Source organism: Sus scrofa, chromosome 16 (assembly GCF_054392235.1).
Source record: "Sus scrofa isolate SSC_HxYL_T2T_F1_AM1 chromosome 16, Sscrofa_HxYL_maternal_Yorkshire_Landrace_v2.0, whole genome shotgun sequence".
Classification (NCBI taxonomy): Eukaryota; Metazoa; Chordata; class Mammalia; order Artiodactyla; family Suidae; genus Sus; species Sus scrofa.
Genome location: NC_139398.1, coordinates 47182593 through 47199095, shown reverse-complemented (window position 1 = coordinate 47199095; position 16503 = coordinate 47182593). Strand labels below are relative to the sequence as shown.

The following is a 16503-nucleotide window of genomic DNA, read 5'->3' as shown; positions in this document are numbered from 1 at the left end:
GCTCCATACTTTGAGTTTGAATTTATCTCTGCTTTCTTTTTCTTCATTTTCCTTCTTGTACATTGTTTCCCACTCTGTTCCTTCTCGGTCTCCTATAAAACATTGGTGGATCAGCTTGATATGGTCTCATTGGTAGCTCCATGGCCTCCTGAACAAAGACGTTCATTCTGAAAGGCTTCCCCAATTTCTGCAGAAACACATAGGCCAGAAGGTAAATATCAGCCCTGAAACCCCCAGGCTTGGCTTTGCAGCCTTGACCCAGAGCCGGGCCTCCCCTGGGCACTCACACTCACCTACTTTTCCATCCCAGGCCACCTTCCAGGGACCTAGAGGGAATCACTGCCATGAAGCAGCTGCCAGGAGCTCAGTTACTGCAAGGAGCCATAGCCATGGTCAGGGAATCTTCCGTAGTTAAACTTAGTGCTGACATTTTTAAAAATCTGACCAGTTTATATTTTGTATTACTCATCAGAGGGCCTTGCCTTCCTTCAGATAGACTCAGCCTATAACTCTTTCCTCTTACTACAGGAAATCTATTGTGTGGCAAATATGCTAACACTGCTTAAATCCGAGAGCAAAGTTACAAGAAGCAAGAGGAAATACTCTCAGCCAAACCTCCCTCATTTTTAAATAATTCTAAATTTTCTCCAAGTCCTAGGCAATATTTTCCTAGAAATAAATTTCACTTTTTACTTTTCAGATTGGAGATTGTTTCCCATCTGCCTTTTCCACTTTCAAATTCATTTGTTACAAAGCTGAAGTCAAAATTCTCACAGCTTGACAGTGGCAACTTGATTATAGCTCTTCATCCAAGAAATAAAAGTACAGTTGATTTGAAGAGAGTTGAAGATGTACACAAAATACATTCAGAGATATGAGACTTTCCCAGATTTCTGCTGTTTGCCTCACAGAACAGAGCAGATCTCACATTCCTCCCTTTTGGCCCCAAAACACTTCTCTGGAAATTCTCTTGCAAGACAGCCAAAGATAGCCATATCTAGAGCCTGACCTGTTTGTGAGGGCAAGGGATCACTTTTCAAAGAGCAAGTCCGGGAGCTATTACTTCTTTGAGATGGATATGGAGTCATTTTCAAAGAGACAGTCCAAAGCACTGATTTCTTTGGGGCCTTGTCAATAACAGTTCAAAGTTTGCATTATCAGAGGGAGGGAGAAGCTTAGTCTTCTAGGAAAAAGATGATGGACTTAGTGATGGGAACCGAGGACAAGATTTTCGACAAAGCTGTGAGTTAATGCAGTTTAAGCAGCTGGGCCCCTTGCTTGCGGAGGCCTCTGTGAATCCCGGGGGTTAGTATCTGGTGGGAAAGGGGAGGCAGGTCATAATCAGGAAGCATTTCTCTGTAAGCATTTCTGGTAAATTGCCTAATCTCAGAAGGAAAGAACTCGAATCTCCACAGCTCCAGTAATTTGTTGTGATTTATTTTCTCTTTCTGTATATTTATTTTCGTACCCATTTTTAAATTCCTAATTTCCTATTCATTTCCTTAAGGAGAGTACCCAAATTTGCATAAGCTTCAGGACACACAAAATCTGGCTTCACTATTGTATAAGAATGCCTGATGTTGAATTATAGTTTATTGCCTTGCATCAGTTCCTGGTAATTGGTAGCTCCTTTTAAATTTTAAAAACAGTTGTAGTATAACCTTTCCCTCATTCAGCCAAGACATGAAATAAGAATTTAGAGATGTGTGTGTGTATGTGTGTGTCTCCCAGGTGTGGCCATGTGTACGTGTGCATGCCTTAGGTTAGAGAAGCAAACAGTGATATTAGGGCTCTGAAGCCATGACTTTCTCTTTTCTTCTTGAACCTGGGCTGTTAACAGCTTTTTCTCACTGAGATGTTGAAATGTTCTCAACTGGCAATGTGTTTGTGACTCTTCACAGTTTGGAACACATATTTCAAAGAACTCACACCACCACCCACCAGCCGCCCGAGTAGAATTTGCTGAACTGAAAGAGCTTACCATTGGATCTCCTATAAGGATATGGTTGAGCACATGGTTCAAGGTTGTACACTGTTCTGTGCGAGGAGACTCTCTGAAGAACTTGTCTGGTCTAAGTACCAAGAGTAATCTACTTCTTTTCGGCCACTGGCCTTTGTTATCTTATCAGTTATGTGAACTGCAGAACCAGCAGCACTTCCCACTTTGAGTTGGTTGCCGGTAAGCCTGAAGTTACATTTGAAGTGACATGAAGTCATGATTAATAATTATGATGTGCTTTTGTAGTCGCATTCCTGGGTCCGTTTTATATTGTCTTTCTTCTTTTATTTCTAATTTTTATTCATGCTATACTGTTCATCTTATATATCCTTTCTCAAGAGAGTAGGGATATAAATGAATAATTCTTGTACGTTAATAATTCCTATATCTTCAGGATATTAATCACTTATCAGATGTATAATTTGCAAATGTTTTCACCAGTTCTGTGGGTTTCCTTTTCACTGATACCCAGAGTTTTTCATTTTGATGAATCCAGTTCACCTAATTATTTTCCATATAGTAATGCATGTATGTGTTATGACTGCATGTGAATCTACAATTATCTCAAATTCAAAAGGTCAATCAACCAGACAAAATGTAAAAACCATTCTTAGCTTTGTGGGTCATTGAAAAACAAGTAGCATTTGGGCCAAAACCTGCCACCCCCTGCTACATATAGAAAATGGAGTTGCAACTCTTTTCCTTGTATTCAGAAACTCTTGCCAGTCCCTCAGCTTGCTCCTAACCCACTACTTCTGGGGCTCAAGACATAAAATACTGTAGCCACATATATTTCTGTATATAGGAATATGTGTATAAACATGGTTAGATCTCATGTATTCCCCAAATCAAAGGACTTCTCCAAAAAAGTAGCTACAATACCACATCCAGCTTTAAGACACCAGCATGCCAGGATTTTAAATGCCCCGTGAAAGCTTTGCTTTTACCATATATTTATTCTCTGTGTTGCAATGTCTCAGGGGATGTTAGGACCAGCACATTTGCAGGTCCTAACCTTCCTCCCCTCCTGGGAATCCTTCTGCATTTACACAGACTGCAGCTTGGCCTCCTGAGGCAGCTGCTTCTATTGCCTAAAAGCTCTAAGTGTTAGAAAGTCCTAATATCACTGCATTCCAAGGAGAGTTTTCAACCCCTTTTTAAAATTAAGCACTGGAGTTCCCATCGTGGCGCAGTGGAAAAGAATCTGACTAGGAACCATGAGGTTGTGGGTTCGATCCCTGGCCTTGCTCAGTGGGTTAAGGATCCGGCGTTGCTGAGAGCTGTGGTGTAGGTCATAGATGCGACTCAGATCCTGCGTTGCTGTGGTTGTGGCATAGGCCTGCGGCTACAGCTCTTATTCGACCCATAGCCTGGGAAACTCCATATGCCGTGGTGAGGCCCTGAAAAAGACAAAAGACAAACAAAAATAAAAATAAAATTAAGCACAGACTCTCATTTAAAGAAGGTTTTCACAATGATAATATTCTAGTTCTGAAATAGGAAGATGGCTTTGCATAGCTTTTTTATGTTCCATAATATCCTTAATATTACATAAGTTATATATATATTACTTTAAATAATATATGTAAAATTTTAAAATAAGCAATTTATCATTCTTGTTTCTGTTAGAAATATTATTACGTAAAGGCATCAGTGCAAACAATCTCAGGGGTTTGGGGGGTGAAAGAGAACATTCCCCATGGCCACAGCCCCAACCCAAGCCCCGCTGTGAATTATCCCAGACAATTCAACAGCCTCCCCACAGTTATCCTTGCCTCCCTCCAGTCTGTTCTCCACACTGCAGCCAGACTGATCTTTTAAAAAGGCATAGCTGATGATGTCAGCTTCTTGCATTATACATTTTAATAGTCTCTCATCAATCTCAGGATAAAGACCAAAGTCTACCCCGGCCAACCAAGCCCGGCACTGGCTGCCTCCAGCCTCGTCTTGTTGCTTCTCTCAACCCTCCAATGCTCTACATCCTTAGTTCCTCTGTCTAGTCACACTCTTGGAGATGCTGTTTCCTGAATGCTCTGTTCCACCGCACACACCACTCCCTGCCAGGGGTATATGTTTTCGTTTCTCTTGGGTAAATACCTAGGAGTTTGAGATTGTTACATGTGCTAAGTGTATGGTTCACTTTATGAGAAACTGACAAATTGTTTTCCGAAATGGTGTACGATTTTGCATTTCCATCAGCAGTGTGTGAAAGTTCCAGTTGCTTTCATCCTTGCTAGCATTTCTAGCTTTCATCCTTGGCTTTGGTACTCTTTGTTACATGTTTTTTTTTTTTTTTTTAAACAAAGCGTAGAATAGTATCTGATTATGAGGTTCCTCCAAAATGCATAAAAGATGAGTAACTCCTTTGAACTCATTTCAGTGACAGCACTTTGGTTGAAGTTATCTCCCACTCACCCTCCAGTGTTCACAGTAATAACCTTTAGCCACACTGCTATGAAAGCACAGGGGGATTTAACATACTTAACCACAGAGATTGTTTTTCAGGCTGAATTGATAACAGCTTTGCAGCTTCAAAGTCCTACCTTAACATCTCTATAAAATTCAGAGTTACCCCAACTACGACTTCTCTGTGGGAATCAGTGATGGGTGTGAAGGTCACGTGTGTGGAAATGTCACAAAGGGCATAGTCGGAGAGGATGCAAAGACTTCCGGGAATGGAAATACTTTTGAAGGTTGGTTATATTTTCCAGATCAGCTGCTAGTTAAACTCTTTAGAAAACTACCAGTTATTCTTTTTTTTCCTTAACACCAATTCCACATGTAAGCACTAGGAATTACCAGTACCTTTGACAATTGTAGTTTGCAATACCAAAAACTAAGTGTGGCTAACATTACAGCAATTAGAAGGCTGATGTGCAAATTGCTGGGAGTGCTTACCAGACAATTTGCTTTTTATTTCATCAGAATACTCCAGTGAGAATGTTTTTGACAAAAAGTAATAGAAGGCTGGCTCTGGAGCTAGCCTCTGCTAAGGTAACATATTAATGAGTCATCAGAAGTTATAAATAGAACTCAGCATGCACTTCTGTCCACAATTACACCACTATTCCCACAAAGAGAGCTGCTGCTAATGACAGAACATGGCCTTTTAGCCACTATTATAATCAAGGGGGTGGGGGTGGGGGTTGCAGACCTGGGGAACCACAGCCCTGTGGGAAATGTGCCTTGAGGTACAATTTGCCAGGATGTCATTATGTGCTTTCTCCGTCTCCCCTACAGCCTGTGTAGCCATTATATTGTTTCCTTAGGGATCCTCATTGTTGTGTGCCAGCCAAGATTTTCAAATTCTCTCTCAGATGATAAATCCCTGACAGTAGCTGTCTTAAGGCAATTATTTGTCTTATCATGCTCTCTTCTCTCTTTCCTTGCATATGCTACATTTGCCAAGTATATACAGTGCTATAGTATATACAGCACAGTAGCATGTACTTAGGAGGGATCCATAATTATTTATTGGATGGATGAATAGATAGACAAATGGATCAATGAATGGGTAGATGGATGAGCATGTTAACTCTAAGCTTCCATATAATTCTCTGGATTTTTGACCTTTCCTATAAATAAGTCAATATATTCAAGTGAATTTTCTATGTAATACACATCTAAATGTTCCCCTGACAAAATGCTATCTTCACCAACAACCCTACCCTGTGTCCTCACACTCCTGCCCTGCTCATTTCTTCAGGTGGCAGTGAGGAGAGAATAAAATGTCACCTATAAGCGGAGAGAGGGCAAATCCCTTAAGACCCTGCCTCTCACCACACCTTCAGTCCAGTTTCATACTAGCTCAAAGGGAGGATGGGATATAGGAAAAGAAAGGTTGAGAAAAGAGAAGTGGTCAGAAATGATCTATTACATAAAGTTCTGCTTCCACAGAGCTCTCCACCATGGAATCTGTCTGTAAAGGCACATAGTTCTGGGGGAAGAAATCTAGAAAGGGAGATAAAGAGCAGCCAGGAGTTCCTGTCGTGGTGTAGTGGTTAATGAATCCGACTAGGAACCATGAGGTTGCGGGTTCGATCCCTGGCCTTGCTCAGTGGGTTAAGGATCCAGCATTGCCATGAGCTGTGGTGTAGGTCGCAGACACGGCTCGGCTCGGCTCGGCATTGCTGTGGCTGTGGTGTAGGCCAGCAGCTACAGCTCCAATTAGACCCCTAGCCTGGGAACCTCCATATGCTGTGGGTTCGGCCCTAGAAAAGACAAAAAGACAAAAAAAAAAAAAAAAGAGGTAGCCAATCCAAACAAGTTATCTTCCCTACACATTTGCTTGGGTGTCCCTCATCCCCGAGACCAAGTCTGTAGGAAAGTCGCCCAAGCCTGACTCAGCCTGAGGAAGCAGGGGAAGGTGGGAGACACAAAGTGTATGTGGTGGGGCTGTAACTTCCTCTTTTTGTTCGTGGTCGGATATAAGCTACACAGATGATGGAAAGTTCAATCACTGAATTGTCTTTGCTGGTTCAGGTCTAAATGCTAACCCCCACTGTGATCTCACCCTGGGTTCCCTAACCTCACCTCTCCCTGCACCCACATCATACACAAGCCCCTCCTCGGGCCATCCCTCCTTCTCTGCTTTAAGTGCAATCCTGCTTGCCTTTCTGCCCTTTCACATTCAACTCGTGAAACCTAATGGGGAAAAAGGCAAAGATGGAGGAGACAAATGTCAAAAATTACCCAAGACTGAGATTAATCTACCTGAGGAGGCTTCCACTCCAGGGAACAAGGAAAGGGGAAAGAAAAGGCTCCCCTGGGACACTTGGGGAGGGTTCTCTGGAAATAGTCATAAGAACTCCAAAGTGTGTTGTTTTGGGAGTCTAATACTCATCCCTCCCTGAGAAGCACAGAGCTTTGGGATGATGCTTTCAGAAGGACACCCCAACAACCTACTGTGGTGGTGGCTGAGGAAAACCCAGAGGGACAAAGCTCAACTCTGAGCTCCAACTCCCAACCATCTTCTTCCTTTGGCTTGGAACACACAAATCCCACGTGAAGAAGGCCTTCGTGTGGGAGGATCTTCTGGTTGAAAAGGTGGCTAGAAGTACAAGTGATATAGAAAAGACAAAAACATGGTAGCCACTACATGGTAACAGTTTGGGATTGGCAGATGCAAAATATTACATTTAGAATGGATAAGCAATGAAATCCTACTGTATAGCACAGGGAACTATATCCAATCTCTTGGGATAGAACATGATGGAAGGTAATATAAGAAAGGGAATGTATACATATGTATGACTGGGTCACTTTGCTGTGTAGCAGAAATTGGCACAACACTGTAAATCAACTATAATTTTTAAAAAAACTAAAAAGACAAAAACAGAAAGTATAAGGATACAGGGTATCTAGGGCAGCAGAGACTAAAAGATTTGAAAGGGAAATGGATGACTGTAGAGACCCAGGGAGTACGCTCTGGATCTCTCATCTCTTTTCAGTCTGGGCCTCTGCTTCAGTCTTTAATGATAAAGGTTTCTCTAAGATTTCTCATGTCATTGCCTTGTGTTCATTCACCTCCCAACTCTATCTCATATGAATGTCTGACTACTTTATCTCACATCTACAGGCTTAGTCATAACTCTGTCACAGTCAGGTTTGTGAACTTAAGGTCTTTTATGGAGATTCTTGAGTCAAGTGATGAAATTTGATCTATTCAAATGTTGCAATAAGTAGTTGTATCTCTACTGGTGAAAATTCCATCCAAGAGGGATGGAAATTGATAGCCACCCAATCCCAAGCATCCAAAATGATTCTGCAGACAGTTTCAACAGACATTAGGGCTAGAATTTCCTTGGTAACTTTCTGATGAAAAGGATCTCAGCTATACTGCTCCATTCCAAGGCAGGCTGAACCCAGGATCCATGTTAAGTCCTTGGAGCTCTGGTTAGAGCAGAGCAGAATTCTGACAACCTCAGAATTCTGGGTCCATCCAAACCAGGACCAACCGATATATAGACCTACTTTCTAGCCACCAAATGTTGTTAAGACTCCCAGAACTTTCTAAAGGAAATTCAGTTTGTTACAGAGTCACAAGTTGAAAATTGTACCCAAGACCCAGTTCATTCTCCTGAGATATGCCTCTAACAAGTACAGTCACCTGAAACATGAAACCCCTCCATATACAGCATCCCAAGATCAGAGCTTCCAAAAATCAGAATCACCTAGGGGGCATTGTTTTAGTTCCTATTTAATTGAGGTAAAACCCAAATAACATAAATTAACCATTAACCATTTTTAAGTATACAATTCAGTGGCATTTAGTACATTCACAGATTGTGCAATCGTCACCTGTATCTATTTATAAGACATTTCATCACCCCTAGAGGACACCCTGTACCCATTTCAAAGTCACACCTGAGGAGCATTTTAAAAGTACATATCCCCTGCTGTGTAGCACTGGGAACTATATCTAGTCACTTATGATGGAGCATGATAATGTGAGGAATATGTATGTGTGACTGGGTCACCTTGCTGTACAGTAGAAAATCGACAGAACGCTGTAAACCAGCTATGATGGAAAAAAATAAAAATCATTAAAATAAAAAAATTTTAAAAAGTACATATCCCAAGGCTTCATCCCCAAGGGATTGATATTCAATGGATGTAGAAATATTTTTCAAAACTTTCCAGGTTATCCCACTTCTAGTTATTTATCCAAGAGAAATGAAAATGTATATCCACACAAAGATTATATGTGAGTGGTTACAGTAGCGTTATTCACAATCATCTAAATGAAAATTCTCAAAGTTGGGGATATATAAACAAGCTGTAATACATCTGTATAATAGAATAGTACTCGGCAATGAAGAGGAACAAAATTTGGATACAAGCAGATCTCCACTGCATTATACAAAGTGAAGGAATCCACCTTCCATACTGCATTCCATTTATATGATATTCTGGAAAATGTAAAACTACAGTGACAGAGAGCAGATTAGTGGCTTCTGGAATTTAAGGGTGAAGGTAGGTTTTGAGTAGAAAGAGATAGCACTAGGGAATTCTTGAAGGGGAGATAAAATGATTCTGCTGCCTTTTTTTTTTTTTTTTTTTTTTTCTCTTGTTAGGGCCACATCAATTGCACATTGGAGTTCCCAGGCTAGGGGTCGAATCAGAGCTCCAGCTGCCAGCCTATACCACAGCTCAGGGCAACACCAGATCCTTAACCCACTGAGTGAGGCCAAGGAATCGAACTCACATCCTCATGGATCCTAGTCAGGTTTGTTAACTGCTGAGCCACGAAGGGAATTCCCGATTCTGCTTCTTGACCGTTGTGGTATTCACAAGCATTTGTCAAAACTCAGAGAATTTAGCTCCAAAAAGTAGATTTTACTATTGTTAAATTTTAAAATAGGAGTTCCCGTCATGGCTCAGTGGTTAATAAATCCTACTAGGAACTATGAGGTAGTGGGTTCGATCCCTGGCCTCACTCAGTGGGTTAAGGATCCGGAGTTGCCATGAGCTGTGGGGTAGGTCACAGATGTGGCTCAGTTCCAGCGTTGCTGTGGCTGTGGCGTGGGCTGGCATCTGTAGCTCCTACTGGACCCCTAACCTGGGAACCTTTATGTGCTGTGGGTGTGGCCCTAGAAAAGACAAAGAGACACACACACACACACAAAATTAAATAAATTTGAAAACATTTAAAACTTTCTGGATGTTTATGATGTGCAGCCTGTTTGGGGATCAAGTGCCTAGATAATGCTGGACAACCTGGTTATTCTATAACCCAGTCAAGTTACACTTTGGACACCCGGGACCTGCCAACTTACCTTCCCTCCCTCTCTGTTGATCATCATGGAATTTGAACATTTCCACAGATGAGAAGTATAAAAGTAAGCTGTCAAGATTAGCAGATCACAGACATGGGCTGTGCAGGAGTTTTGTCAAACTGAAATCACTGCACCGAGTGTGGTGACTTTAGAACTTTTTTTAAAAACATGAGTTATGCCTAACCTCTTAATCAGGTTAATCTTAACAGATTCTTAGGGAAATCATTTCCACTGATGGAGATCAGAAGGCAACCTATGAACTTACCAAAACATATATTTAGCATAATATTTAACAAAACATCATTTTTAACAATTTACTTTTAAGATCCACCTCAAATCAAAACCAAAACCTAGAAGTTTTCACGCGATACTTTCAATGATCCTAATCAATTTCAGTGTAGGTCATTTTGATTATTTTTATAAAATTCAACAACCTATTTTACATAAAGGAAAACAAGAGGTTAATTGGCGAAGATGAAAAGTAAGTCAATGGCTTGACAATAGGCTCTTCATAGATCCCTTTATTTGTGAAAATTTGCAACTATGGAAAACAAATGAAAATTGTGGACAGATGAATATGTGGAGTCATCGATCTCATTAATTGTGGGTCTAACTTTGTGCCCAATCAAAAAAAAAAAAATCCATATCCTGCTATGGGTTGACCATCTTCTCAAACAAGGTAGCTAAAATTCAAATATAAACTTTAAGGTATAAGAAAAAAAAAAAGAAATAGATTGGAAAATAATGCTCACTTTAACTGCAGGACAAAGGAAAAAACAAAACTTTTTCCTGTGTAGGTAGATTTATCTGACGTTTCTGTCCCATTAGAGTATATTTTCTAATTTGCAATTCTTTTTGCTTCCCCTGGCCTCCAACTATTTCTGTCAACACTATTGCTTTGCTTCCTCATCACTTTGCAAACTATGCATTCTGTTCACATTGCTTCTTTTTTTAGAGCTGCTTGTGCCCAAGAGGAAATGGAGCTACAAGTGTTTCCTTTCCATTCAAAACTGGCACTTTTTTGTAGTGGGGGAGGAAGCTGAGGACTTACAGCTTACTCCCAGCAGTTTGAAATAGCACTGAGTTTTCCTATAAGCCTCTCTAGAAATCCTTGTGTTATAAATTATTTATAAATTTTATCACACCTCCAGGAAGCAAGCTGGGCAAATTCTCCTGAAGCCAGATGGCTCAGCAGACTTTTCTGATGTTGCTACTCTATTGCACATCCCTGCTTCTATTGACCCACACCCAAAAGCACATCCAATGAGAAAGTGCATACAAAACTCGTTATTTCACAGGTCCCCAACCAAAATTCCTTTGCACATCCTGGAGGTGTAATATGATCCCACCGCAAACTGAGAACAGTAAATCTTCCTCCACATTTCCAACCTCCTAGGTGGAGAGGAGTGTATATGGTCCTGGGAACCTAGAGTATAGACAGGCTATATATACTCTATACAATAATATATGTATTGTTGAAAATAAAAATAGGAGTTCCTGTTGTGGCTCAGCATGTTAAGGACCCACCTTTGTCTCTGTAAGGATGTGGGTTCAATCCCTGGCCTCACTCAGTGAGTTAAGGATCCGGCATTGCTGCTACAATCCTGCTCAGATCCTGAGTTGCTGTGGCTGTGGCGTAGGGCAGCAGCTGCAGCTCTTATTTGACCCCTGGCCTGGCAACTTCCATAGGCCACAGGCGTGGCCATAAGAAGAAAAATAAAATAACAGTAATGTTTGGGGGTTACACACTTTGATAGTAAAAGATGACTTTTCAGGAAAATTGTCATGTTTATTATAAAATCAGAATTCTTCTGGTTGTGATAGACCATATCTGAACTAGCCTAGAGAGGGCAGGGCATCTATTAGCTCCTATAACTGGAGGAGATAAGGGAAAGGGGCTTGGGACCACCAATGCATTTTTCTTCTCTGCCTCTTTCTTCTGCTTTTCTCTTCAAGTAGAGGATACAGCAGGATTTGAGGGGGCATGTTTCAGTTTTACCATAAAAGAGAAGAGAAGGAATGCACCATGCATGTGTGTATACACACACACGCCAGTCATATTTAGAAGATTCAGACTGTATAATAGAACAAAGGTGCAAAGGAACAATTGTCCAAAAGGAGGGGGAGAGCACAGACATGGCCCCTGGGGGAATTGTTCTGAGCCAGGAACAGATTATTTTTATCTTGAGGCTTCATGTATTTCCAGGCATAAAGCCTCATATTCCCAAAAATATGTATACGTCAGTTTGAGAAGCAGACACACATCATACGGAATTTTAGAGGGTCTCAAAGTCATGTCCTGTGAAGAACTGTCTGTTCTCTCTGATAAGACATTTAGATGGACACTGAGAGCCTCGGGAACCTGTGGAAGACAAGACAATGAGAGAGAGTTAAAAATCCTTTTCAGAAAAAAAATTCACAGGAGAGTTGGGGCATGGAAAGGGAGAAAAGGATAGAAGGAAAAAAGTGACAAGAACACGTCGGTCTGAGCCTGAGCATTGCATTAAAAATCCCTAGTAGTGAGAAGGCCAAGGAATTTTTTAAAATTAGGAGATGTAACATGAAATTTGATGTTGTTTGTGTTGCTGCAGTATAAGTCTTCTGACCGTGACAGATTTGGTGTTCTACAAATCCATGTTCATTTTCTTCCTTGGTTCCAAACGAGGCTGCATTCCCCAGCCACCCAGGCAGTTAGGTACAGCCAAAGCACTAGTTTTAGTCAGTGGAATGTGGGTGGAAGAGATGTTTGCCAGCTCCAGGTCTGGCTAATATAAACCCCCTTATCATCCACACCTTGCCCTCTCCTGCAGGGTGGCTACAGAGGATCATACGGAGTACCCCATGACCCCAGGAGATGCTGAAGCCACCAGGTGAAAAGAGCCTGAGTCTATGAAGGACTGGATGGATCAGGCCCCTTCCAACCTCCACCGGACTGTGACCTAAGTAAGAAATCATCCTTCTGCTCTTTTGCTTTTGTTGTTAAGTTTATTGCAATTGGGGTTTGTGTGTTACAGTGGTTGACTTATCCTGACTAATACAAACCCCATCCCTCCTGAATCTTTAAACAAACAAACAAAAAAAAGTCTACTACATATACAAATGTCCTTCGAGAGTGGGAGTTCTGTGGCAATCATAAAGGAAGCTGAGTTTCACATCTGGGTTCACATGGCATGGCCCAGAAACCACATTTACAGAAAAGTAGTATGTTCCATAATCTAAACCCATTTGCAAAAGCATTCAAGGTCAGCCATGACCGTGAGATCATAAACTCTTAAGGAATTTACAGAAGTATTGAAATGGGCTTTGACTTCTACAGAGTGTGGAGTGAGGGAGTTTTATGAAACTTTAGATATGAAGAGAATGATGTGGATTATGTTGCTATTTTATGTGGGTTGAGATGCTGGGTAAAAACAGTTTTGGACTAACATGTCAAAGATAGAGATTTTAACACTTATGACCATAAAATTCTGAATTCATACTGAAATCACTTGGATGCTTATAGAATTATTTTACTCTGAGAAATCCCTGATAGACAGCTGAATGGCGTCTGTTTAATGGCAATGAAAAGAGCAGCCAGGATCTATTTGCCTGGCTCACCAACCTAAATGACCTTCCTCCCCATTTTCATTTCTCATAGCATGCTGTTGTTTTCCTTTAAGGCATTAATGAGATATTTGTATTGCATTTATGTTTAGATGTGTTTCCCCCTCTAGACTCTAAGCTCTGTGAGGACTAGGTCTGTGTCTGTTTCATCCCTCATTGTGTGCCAGGCACAAGCACAGTGTCTGCCACACGCTTCATGAATATTTGTTGGAATGAAATGAAATCTGCAGGTGTGGGAGCCTCTGATAGTCACCTATTGGCCTTAGAGAATTCACCTCCTCATTTAGTTTTGACAAATCAATTTTTTTTAAGTATCTGATAATTTGAGAATGCATGACTACCTTTCTTTATGTAAAGAACAAATGGTATTTATCATACATGAATATGATATGAGTTCTCATACACACATTATACAATAGCAACAGCCATGTAGAGTTGTTATTATTAACATTCACTTCTTTCTAGCAAACACACAAATCCTTTTTCCATGTGTTATAGCCTAGGCTGAGTTTGAGGCTAAGAGTGTCTCTTTCTCTTCAATCCAGGCAGCCACAATATTAAGTAAATAGCCTTCCTGGCTGAACCTCAGCTGACCTGCCTACTGGAACCTTTCTTATCAGAGTTCCAGGAATAATCACTTTTGTTTTTTAAGAACAAGATATTGATAGAGCATAGCAGTATCCTTTTTTTTTTTTTTTTTTCTGATTGCTTTGCACATGTCTGGCACTTCTTCCTCAAACAGTACAGCCTAGACTCATAATTATGCTTTTCCTCACTATGACCTTCCCTCCCCCACCCATTGGAATCCAGGAGTCCATACTTGCACCTTAATGACAACTTAGCACATTTTAGTCTTTTGATGCAAATTTATGTTGCATATACGCTTACCTCTTTTCTTTATATGTAAGTTTATGGGGGCAAATTCCATAAATACCTATCAATTTTCTTTTTTCCTTCATTCTAAAAATGAGTCCTTAGGATACTCATGGTCTCTTAATCAAGTAGAAAAAATGAAGACTAAATTCTACATCAACCTCTCCATGTTATAGCTGAAGCCACTAAAACCTAAAGTAACCAAGTTTACTTGCCTGACATCAGGTAGCTAGTTAGCAGCAGGTCATTTTCTCTCAGATTTTACTTCGATATTATAATATGTTGATGTTTCACATGACAACATCTTCACAAGCACAACAACCTCACTTACATACCAAGTGATAACTTTGAGTGCATCGTGAAATTCAACATAATTTACAACGTACCATTATAAGCAGCTACACATCATTCCCAGAGTAGAGCTTTTAGTAATAGTAAACTCTTTCAATATCTCAAATATGCAACATGATTTGGTTAAACCTCCATGCAATTTTACACAATTTTACCTCAGCCTGGACTCTCCGGCCTAACGAACCCTTTTCATTCATCAGCACCTGATTCAAAGGCCACCTTCTCTTTGCAGGCTTTCTTGTCTCCTCAAACATTCTCTGCTCTGATTGCCACAGCTCTTTATTCCATAAAGCTGAATGTATTGAGACCAGGACTTTGTTTATATGCCTCTCCCAGTACCCGACTGGTTTTTACACTTAACAGATACTTAATTGATATCACTGAAGGAGTTGGTGAATGAATTAATTAGTAAATTGAATTAAATATCATTTGCCAAAAATTATTCACTTCTTGGGAGGTAGAACAGAGAAGGAAAATTAAAGATGCTTTTTATATCCTCCCAGTGTGGTTCTTTTAGCTGCTAAATGACATAAAATATCTATAGCATCCTGCACAGTGCTGACACAGACACTTAGTAAATGTTCTTTTGCCTTTCTTCCCCATGTCCAACCTCCATTATGTACACGCAATTATTGCAGTGGAATAAAATCGAAGATCAATATTTGAAGTCTTGTCAAATATTGTGAGGAGGGAAATGAGCTCCTTTGTCCTTTGAGTGATTGACTAGACTACCCCATGGAGGTGCCAGAGTAGGTTCATGTCCAGTCACATTTGGAAGATATCTTGGTTCCTCAAGCAAAAAAAAAAAGTGCAGATCTGTGTGGCTGGAATGACTAGGACTTAATTCTAAGGTGACAGTTTATAAAATGTTCATCGCATGGTTTGCCTTAATAAATATCAGCTTGTTAATGCCTCTCAATGGGTAGTGGCTTTCCAGAGCCTAACTGTGGAGAAGATTACAAAGCTTCTAAACTCAGAAGGAAAAAAGTACCATGATGCACTAGCCCTGTCACCTAGGGTACCAGATAGGGAAATGGAGGAGTACTTGTTATGGCTCAGCAGGTTAAGAACCTGACCTTGTCTCTGTGAGGATGTGGGTTCAATCCCTGGACTCAGTCAGTGGGTTAAGGATTCTGGATGGCTATGGCTGTAGCATGGGCTACAGCTGCAGCTCCAGTTTGACCCCTGGCCCAGGAACTTCCGTATGCCACAGGTGCAGCCATAAAAAGAAAATAAATAAATAAATAAAATAGGGAAATGGAACTTCTTGTCCTGGATCTGAAATATATTGCCAGAGTTCCCGTGGTGGCGCAGTGGTTAACGAATCCAACTAGGAACCATGAGGTTGCAGGTTCGATCCCTGGCCTTGCTCAGTGGGTTAAGGATCCGTCATTGCCGTGAGCTGTAGTGTAGGTCGCAGACGCGGCTCGGATCCTGCGCTGCTGTGGTTCTGACTTAGGCTGGCGGCTACAGCTCTGATTGGACCCCTGGCCTGGGAACCTCCATATGCTGCAGGAGCAGCCCAAGAAATGGCAAAAAGACCAAAAAAAATAATAATAATAAAATAAAATATATTGCCTTAAACTTAAGCAAGCTTAGACTAGTTCTCTGAGTTAGTGAAGCCCACAGAGAGACTGAACAGAAGTGAACTTTTGATGAATCTGAACATTGGTAGGGTGACCAAATGTCATTTACTGTCCATAGTAATAGCTGCAATCCAGGAGCCACTAGCCACATATGGCAATTTCAATGTCAATGTAAGTTAATTAAAATTAAATGAAATGGGAGTTCTCTTGTGGCACAGAGGATTAAGGATCTGGTATTGTCACTGTAGCAGCTTGCATTGCTGCTGGGGTGTGGGTTCAATCCCTGGCCTGGAGTGCTTCCACATGCCTTGGG

At 40.9% G+C, this 16503-nt stretch overlaps 1 protein-coding gene across 2 annotated transcripts in view; it reads left to right on the top strand.

Moving 5' to 3' along the window:
• Nucleotides 1–16503, top strand: part of ANKRD55 (ankyrin repeat domain 55) — a 164092-nt gene that overhangs the window by 125485 nt on the left and 22104 nt on the right. Inside the window, exons 20-21 of one of the 2 annotated variants that reach the window (XR_014831343.1) lie at nt 1902–2179; nt 12588–12720. The gene's annotated coding sequence lies outside the window, so the exon portion shown is untranslated. The remainder of the gene's footprint in view (nt 1–1901; nt 2180–12587; nt 12721–16503) is intronic. The other variant, XR_014831344.1, reaches the window with a different exon arrangement.